The sequence below is a fragment of the Leucoraja erinacea genome, chromosome 17 (assembly GCF_028641065.1).
Source record: "Leucoraja erinacea ecotype New England chromosome 17, Leri_hhj_1, whole genome shotgun sequence".
In the NCBI taxonomy this organism is placed as follows: domain Eukaryota; kingdom Metazoa; phylum Chordata; class Chondrichthyes; order Rajiformes; family Rajidae; genus Leucoraja; species Leucoraja erinaceus.
Window position 1 is genome coordinate 32,221,906 of NC_073393.1, and position 9,476 is coordinate 32,231,381.

Below are 9,476 nucleotides of genomic sequence, written 5' to 3' on the forward strand. Positions count from 1 at the left end.
ACATGGCCAGTGACAGAACTGCAGCACCGCCGAAGGTAAGTTTTAGAAGATACCTACTATATCTATGCAGCTTTCACCTGCTCAACTGACCTCCGAGATTTTGGTGACCTCCCCTTCTGGCCTTCATCTCTGCAGCCAACATCTCTGGAATAATCTCCCGAAAGATCTCCAAAGCTCTTTTATCCTTTATAATCTATCCCATTGACCATGCTTTTGATCATCTGCCCTAATGCTTCCTTATGTAGCTGGGAGAACTTTCAAATGAAGTACTTTGACAGGGCCTCAGCTAAATGTCTCATACTGAAGATGGCACCTCTAACAAAATAACACACAAAATAAATATTTAAATACTGGCCTAGATTGACACCAGTCAGTTGACAAGCAGCATTACTACCTGTGAGCTAACTAATATGTAAAATATCCCTTCTAAATTATCTTCGAAATCCCTTCTAAATTGCAACGCCCTCTTTCAAACCCCCCCCCCATCCCTGTTCCCCACCTGGACTCACACCTATTTCCCCCCTTTCACCTATATTCCTTCTCCTAGATTCATAATTTATAACTCTTCAATCCCTTTGTCTCACCCCTTCTGTCTTTTCATCGCTGTTTTTCGTCAACCAGCTGCTAGCAAAAACCTCCCTCACCTGTATCCATCAGGGCTTGTCCTGCCCCTCCACTCTTCCAGCTTTCTATCCAAACCCTTCTCATACAATCAATCTAAAGAAGGGTCCCGACGCAAAACATCACGTATCCAGGTTCTCCAGAGATGCTGCCTGACCTACTGAGTTTACTTTTGTTTAATTTATTTTAGAGATATAGCATGTAAATAGACCCTTTGGCCCACCGGGTCCTCATTGAGCGATCCCAGCACATTAACACTATCTACACACATGAGGGACAATTCTACATTTATACCAGCCAATTTACATATAAAACCTGTACGTCTTTGGAGTGTGGGAAGAAACCGATGATTTCGGAGAAAATTGACACAGATTACGGAGAAAATGTACAAACTCCACATAGACAGGCACCCGTAGTCAGGATTGAACCTGGGACCCAGTGCTGTAAGGCAGCAACTCTACTGCTGCGCCACCATGCCGCCCAGCACAGTACTTTCTCACAGTTACTCCAGCAATTTGCGTCTTCCTTCTGAATTATTATTTCTTTACCAAAGTACTGTAAAATAGGTTCATAAAGTTATTGGCGAAAATTTAAAAAATGAAGCTTTCTTCTCCTACTTCTCTTTAACTTTTGATTAACTGCTAACCAATTCCAGTAATGGTTTGTCAGACAGTAAATAGACACGAGCACAAATGCCAAATTAAACCAGCAATTTGAGAAACCAGTCAATTGTTAATTTTATCGCAATCATTTTCCACTAAGTAGCCACTGATATGTGAGAAAATTAGATAGTTATGGTCGAGACAAATGTGCATTAGAGAAGCAGGAATAAAGTTGAAAATTATTTTATAATTACAGTTGTACTTTCAGTCATGAACACATTTTAAAAAGGATGAATTACAAAAATAAAGGCTTTAAAAAACGTTCTGGAGTCTGCCGATGCTCAATATGCATAATAATGAAATTTCAAGACAATTCCAAATTCTGAATATAAATCAGTTCAAAGAAGCTCAGAGACTCTGGAGCAAAACATCTTCTCAACAAATGATAAAATATTGCTTGTGTAGGAAAGAACAGCAGATGCTGGTTTAAATTGAAGGTAGACACAAAATGCTGGAGAGTAACTCAGCGGGACAGGCAACTACTCTGGAGAGAAAGAATGGGTGATGTTTCGGGTCAAGAACTTTCTTACATTAGGTTAAATGACTAGTCAAAAATAAATCTCAGACCTTATGTCACCTTTGGGGCTTGCAGTTCTATCTATTCAGTGAAATGCAATTATTTATTAAGCACAAACATAATATAAGTAAGAATAAAAGATCACAATGTGCTGCTGAACAAATTTCAACTGTGAACTATGCAGTTGCCAGAATAATGTGACACAAAGCAGTTCAAGTTCAAGTGAGTTTATTGTCATGTGTCCCTGTATAGGACAATGAAATTCTTGCTTTGCTTCAGCACACAGAACATAGTAGGCATTTATTACAAAACAGATAAGTGTGTCCATATACCATAATATAAATATATCCACACATGAATAAATAAACTGATAAAGTGCAAATAACAGATAATGGGTTATTAATGATCAGAGTTTTGTCCGAGCCAGGTTTAATAGCCTGATGGCTGTGGGGAAGTAGCTATTCCTGAACCTGGTTGTTGCAGTCTTCAGGCTCCTGTACCTTCTACCTGAAGGTAGCAGGAAGATGAGTGTGTGGCCAGGATGGTGTGGGTCTTTGATTGATACTGCCAGCCTTTTTGAGGCAGCAACTGCGATAAATCCCTTCGATAGAAGGAAGGTCAGAGCCGATGATGGACTGGGAAGTATGAGATTGATAGCAAAGCACAGATGCGATATAATGGATAGTCATTGAGAATACTGGAGTATCACAAGGGCAGTACTATTGCAATGAATCTTCAAGCATGTAGTGCCAGCAAGATATCTACCAACAGACAGGGCAGGCAGACAGAATCTATTGTTTTGTGTCACTATTGTTATGAAATGTGTTAAGATACAGTAAAAAATGTTATTTTGCGTGTTATCCACATAAATCATACCATACATAAATACATCAGGTATTGCAAAATGGAAATGCAGAATTTAGTGTCAGAGCTACCGAGAAAGTGCAGAGAAGAAATAAATGCAAAGGCTGCAACAAGGTAGCTCGGAAGATCAGGAATTCATTCTTAACACATGAATGTTCTGTTGATAACAGCATTAAAGAGTTTGGTCAGGAATGTGGTGGTACATGCTTTCAAGATAGTGTATACCTCTGGTCTTCAGCAGAGGGGAATTGAGAGGATAACTAAGAGTATTGAGGGGTTTCCGATCATATTGGCTACTTTTCCACCTAAAGCTTCAGTGCAGTTGATGAGTGGGGTGCTGGTTCGCTTGATGCAGAGGGCTGCGTTCACAAAAAATGCTGCCACTTACGCTGTGATTTTTTGTCCATTTTACTCAGAATCCCCCTCCGTTGCGCAGGACAAGAGGATTTTTCCCATCGATGAAAAATAAAAGTTATTAGTGTTTAGAAAATGTTGAGATTCTCTATCCTGAAGGCCACGCCCCTTCCGGAGGGAAGTGTTGAGTGCCTCAGTCAGTCTCTGCAAAATGGGGGAGCGAGAGGGTCACGTCTCTCAGTTTGAGCTGTGAATAACACTGCACAAATGTCAACTAGACTGTGAGTGGTTTTACTGACCTGTCAGTGCCCTTAATGTGGTTTGAAAATATAGTTTGGAAATGCTAAAGCTATGTTGCCTTTGGTTTGGAAATGCTAAAGCTGCGTTGCCTAATTAAAGTTGCCTTGCCTTATATATATATATATATATATATATATATATATATATATATATATATACACACGCACACATATGCACACAAAAAAAACAAACAATAATAGTGCATGTGGTTATTAGAAATGTGGCATCTCGCTAGATTCAAACATCAACAGACCATCTTCTTAAGAAGTGATAATAACAGTGCCAGAGATGTGGCTTTGATGCTAACTAGGGGTGCTATATGTACAGAGATTGTATGTTCTCTCTGTGATCACGTGGGGTTTCTCTAGGTGCTCTGGTTTCCTCCCATACTCCAAAGACATACAGGTTTATAGGTTAATCGGCTGCGGTAAAATTATAAATTATCCCTGGTGTATAGGATTGTGTGAGTGTATGGGGTGATTGCTGGGCGGCAAGGAATCGGTGGGCTGAAGGGCCAGTTTCTGCGCTGTATCTCAAAAGTAACTACAATAAATCCAGGCAGCATCCATGCAGAGGAATATGGAGCTGGTTGTAAATGGGCTGTATTATGAGAGATGTTATGTGGGTTCAATTGGAACTAATGCCGGTGATAGAAAGAGAGTGTTGACCATAAGTGAGGTGCTAGTAACATCTGGATGCAGCTCCATACTCCTTCAGTCATGAACCTGTCTCAGTGGAGAGCACTTTCTTGTTTCGCTTCTCCACTGCGCAAAGAAAAGGAAATTAAAACATTAAACATTTCACCCACGGTCTTCGTTCATGCATTTAAAGGAACTTGAAAGCAACGTAACAAGAATCCATTCAATGTGACAACTGAATACCTCTATTAACCTTATCCATTCAAACTGTGGTCCAACTATAAGGTCTGTAATTGCTGATCTTAAAATTCAGTCCATGATCTTGATGAGATCTTTAAATGCAGGAAGCAACATATTGAATGTTCCTGTCTCCCGACACTGTCTTTTGGAAGATGCAAGGATTTCCATTGGTGAGCACCACCTTGACATAACTCTTTTATAAGGAAGGAACTGATCGTGTCCCATGCTGCATCTAGCATGACACCACATGACATTGAACATACTGTGTTATTGTTACCGCTTAGTGTGATAATATGTGCATTAAAGAAAATGCACGCAGCCAAACTAATTTAGTTTAGAGAAACAGCTTGGTGACAGGCCCTTTGGCACACCGAAGCTGCGCCGATCAGCGATCCCATACACTAGCGCTGTCCAACACAACAGGGACAATTTTACAATTTTACTGAAGCCAATTAACCTACAAACCTGTACATCTTAGGAATGTAGGAGGAAACTGGATCACCCAGAGAAAACCCACGTGGTCATGGGGAGATGGTACAAACTCAATACAGACAGCACCTGTAGTCAGGATTGAACCCAGGTCTCTGGCGCTTTAAGGCAGCAACTGCACCACTGCATCACTGTGTCGCCAAATATATAATCCCGTCCAATAACTGGAGCACATAAACTTACAGCACAGAAGGATATCAGTTTGGGGTTAGTTTTGATTGATTAAATATTTTTAAAAGTCGAGAATCATATTCTTATGATAAGGATATGATGTCAATGCAGCTAGTCACAAAAAGCTGGAGTAACTCAGCGGGACAGGCAGCATCTCTGGAGAGAAGCAATGGGTGACTTTTCTGGTTGAGACTCTTGGTCAGTCTGAAGAAGGGTCTCGACCCGAAACGACATCCATTCCTTTTCTCCAGAGATGCTGCCTGCCTGAGTTACTCCAGCTTTTTGTGTCTATCTTCGAATTGAACCAGCATCTGCCATTCTTTCTTACACATGTCAATGCAGCTATTGTTCAATTCCTTCTCTTGTGAGGACATTTCTTTGCTTCTTACACCAATGGCCATGTGTTATCTTATTGACCATCTGGGATGTGTGATTCTTTCCCTATTCTTCTCTTTATTTCACTGCTTTAAGATTCATCTTTAAACTTGCCACTTTGAACAATCATTTAGTAACTCCTCTTCATGATGTCATTTTAGATTTCCTGGAATTGTTCGTGACATGGGCCATATAAGGGCGCTATATCAAGGTAAATTGTTGATCAGTTTTCTATTCCTCTATTTAACATGGCATATTTCCAATACGAATTTTACCCTCCTGTTCTTGATTCCTCATTAGCTAATTAGGCAATTAGCAAACATCATTTAAGAGTCAACATAGTTTTATTACTGTATGGCCTGAAACAGAGCCATGAAATTCATACTTGCAGCAGCAAAACAAATATGTAATGGGCCTGTCCCACTTAGGCAATTTTTCAGCAGACTGACGGCGTTTTGTGATGTTTCAGAGAAGCATCTTGCAATATTTTGCTAAATTATTTGTGATGTTGGAATACAAATCACTTTTGCAAGAAATAAACATGATGACTTGTTTTGTTATATATTTTTTCCACAACTGCTGTATTTCATACACCTGTCGCCTTCTAGTTGAGGCATTGATTCACATCTTAAATAAATCCAACCTCTTATCTCAGTCTTCAGAAACGAATGGAGAAAGCATTTGTTGAAATACATCCAGACTCTGCAGAATTATTATGAAAGTCTGAAGAAGGGTCTCAACCTGTAATGTCACCCATTTCTTTTCTCAAGAGATGCTGCCTCACCCTCTGAGTTACTCCAGCATTTTGTGTCAACCTTAGAATTATTATGAAGGCAGGTTACTATTTAGGGATATACTAATTACTGCCACTGTAACATGAACTTCAATGATTGGCAATCTTTTGTTGGTAAGTAGGCATGAAATACATGAGACTTGTCAGCTTTGGTGGCAATACATTTGGTTTAAGGAGAAGGTTTGTGGATTATACTACATTTGTGGATTATACTACATAATCACAATATGATATGTGATTAAGACCCTCAGGGATTTGATCACATTATCTAGACTGACAGTTCAAAGTATCACTGTGGATGTGTTGCCTCGTTAGAGACTCAGTTTTTCAGATGAAATGGTTAAACTTATGTTTTCTCATTAGATTAAAAATAACCTTACAGAAGTTTTGTGATACAGAAATGGGTTACTAGCCTGGTCTACAACTTTTTTTCAATGTACGTAATTAAAATAGTTTTAAAGAAAGGGTGAAAATTAAAAAGAAAATGCAAATGGAGACACAAGGAACAGACGATGACGGAATCTTGTGTAGAACACAAAGTGCTGCAGTAACTCAACGGGTCAATCAGCATTATTGCAGGGCATTGATAGGTGACGTTTCAAGGTGTGGGGGAGACCCGTTTTCAGAAAATGCAGATGCTGGAAATCTGAAAACCACAGATTTGAAATCTGATGTGAAAGTAGAAGTTGCTGTAAATGCCCTTGTTTCTGATTTCCAGTAAAACAGATAAAAATCATTAAAACATATAACCCGACTATTCAACTCTTAGCTGTTAGTGGGATTTACTGTTTCCAAATTGTCTACTGCGTTGACTTGCTCTACAATAGTAGGTAAATGCCAGTGTAGTACCTCAGGATATCAATTAAAATGGTGTATTGATGCACATGATAAGATTTTAGATCACACAAGAAATGTATCTTCAACTGTGATAAATAATCACATATCATCATAGAATCATACATATTTTACAATACAGAAGGAGGTGATTTGTTCCAACATATCCATCCTTGTTGATGAATATCCACCTAGTCCGCTACCAACTCCCAGCATTTATTGTTCGTAGACCTATAGGCCACAAATATTAATGGATTTTAGTAAGGCTTTTGATAAGGCAGATCCAGAAGATTAAAATGTATGGGATTCATGATGATTTGGTATTATGGATTAAAAGCTGGCTTAATCATGGAGGACAGAGAGTTGAGATGCAAGGTAGATATTCTGGCTGGAGGTCTGTCTATATATATATATATATATAGATACGTATATATTTTTCTTTGGATTGACATCACCTTAGAACATACATTGTCAAACATTCTTGAAGCAGCATCCCATTCAAAAAGGAGTGACTATATGTCAACTGTCCGAAATAAAAACAGCAAGTGAAAGACATACTGCAGACATAACGAAGACAGGGAGGTAGTGAACAAAGAGTTTGGACATTATTTTAGAGCTGTACTTGACATTTGTAAAGCCACATTTGGAGTACTGTGTATTCCAAAACTTCATGTACACATCCAAGTACTGTTTAAATGTGACGAGGATTTCTGCTTGCACCCTTTTTCAGTCCGTGCAATTCAGATCCAAAACAAATGCAAAAGTAAAATGTTGTCTCCAGTTTAATCCTTCTCTCCATATTTAAAATGTATGTCCCTAGATTTGATGACCCCTTTGCGAAGGGAAAATATTTTTTTACTTGCTTTAAATAGGCCAATCTCCTTGATGTAGGAAGGACCTTCTACAGGTGTACAGTAGAGAGCATGCTGACCAGTTGGTTTGGCAACTTGAGTGCCCAGGAGTGGAAAAGACTACAAAAAGTAGCAAACACTGTCCAGTCCATCAGCGTCCCTGACCTCCCTACCATCGAGAGGATCTATCACAGTCGCTGCCTCAAAAAGGCTGGCAGCATCATCGACCCACACCATCCTGGCCACACACTCATCTCCCCGCTACCTTCAGGTAGAAGGTACAAGAGCCTGAAGACTGCAATGTCAAGGTTCAGAAATAGCTACTTCTCCACAGCCATCAGGCTATTAAACTCAACTGAAACAAATCTCTGAACACTAATAGATCATTATCTGTTTATTTGCACTTTATCTGCTTATTTATTGATGTGTGTATATATTTATATAATGGTATATGGACTCACTGATATGATATGTTCTGTATTCATGCCTACTATATTCCATTGTGCTGATGCAAAGCAAGAATTCCATTGTCCTATCTGGGACGCATGACAATAAACTCTCTCTCGACTCTTGACTCTTGATGTTGTTTAACTACAAAGGGTGGAAAGACGATTTACGAGGATGTTACCGGTCTGGAAGGTTTCAGTTATTTGACAAGAAGCTGGATAGGATAAGTCTTTTCACCCTGGAGTGTAGGAGACTGAGGGATGACCTTACAGAGTGGTATAAAGGCATGAAGGGCAAGATAAAGTGAAGTGCACAATCTCTTCCCTAGGGTAGGGGAATCTAAAATTGTAGGACATAGTTTTAAGATGAGATGGGAAAGGTTTAAAAGGAACTTGACAGTTAACATTTTTGTGTAGAGTGGGATGCGTACATGGCACAGGCTGCAAGAAGAAGGGGTAGAGACAGGTACAATTACTACATTTAAAAGATACTCGGGTAGATACATTTGAAGTGCAGGAAAGATTTGAAGTGCAGGTAAGTGGGACTAGCTCGGCTAAGTAACTAGATGTGCACGACGAGTTAGGCCAAAGGGCCTGTTTCAATACAGTACAGCTCCGTGACTCTCTGACCTGGTACTATCATCAGAAAAATCTCCAGCACTTTCTCCACACAATCACACTTTTCCTGTAATATTATAACATGACTGAAGAGATTCAATGTCACTTCAGGTTGTGGTGTGCACTACTGCATATCAGACTTCAGGGCATAGGAGGTGTTAGGATCGATGCTTTCAAATGGGTTTTCTTGGCAATTGTTCCACATTCTTCTGGTTTGAAAGATTGTCAGTTGTTTTTTGAAGCCATTTTTTGACAGTATTATATTCACTGTAGATAGGCCATTTAAAGGACCTTTTCCATCTACTTCAGGCAACTTTGGAGGCTCCTTGAGCACTGGAAGCAACCGAGAACCAGAGAGCAACTTGGGTTAAGGTGTATTCCTATTTATCCACATTAACTCTTTGAGGAATGTGCTGATCTGGTGCCTCAGCTGATGTTATGAAACAGAATTTGGAAGCAGAATAGATGAAGAGAAGGGTCCATGTCCAATGAGAGAGCAATGCCTCCAGAGATTAATGTTTTCCAAGCTAGTGGACATGAAGTTATAATCTTGAATGGTTCAATCAATGTTTCAAGCATGCTTTATTGTCACATGTGCAAATGCACAGTGAAATTTGTCTCTTACAAACAGTCCAGTTAAGTATTGCCACACCTAAGCACATCGTGATTAGCAAAGTGTACAGAAATTGTCCACTGAGCCCGC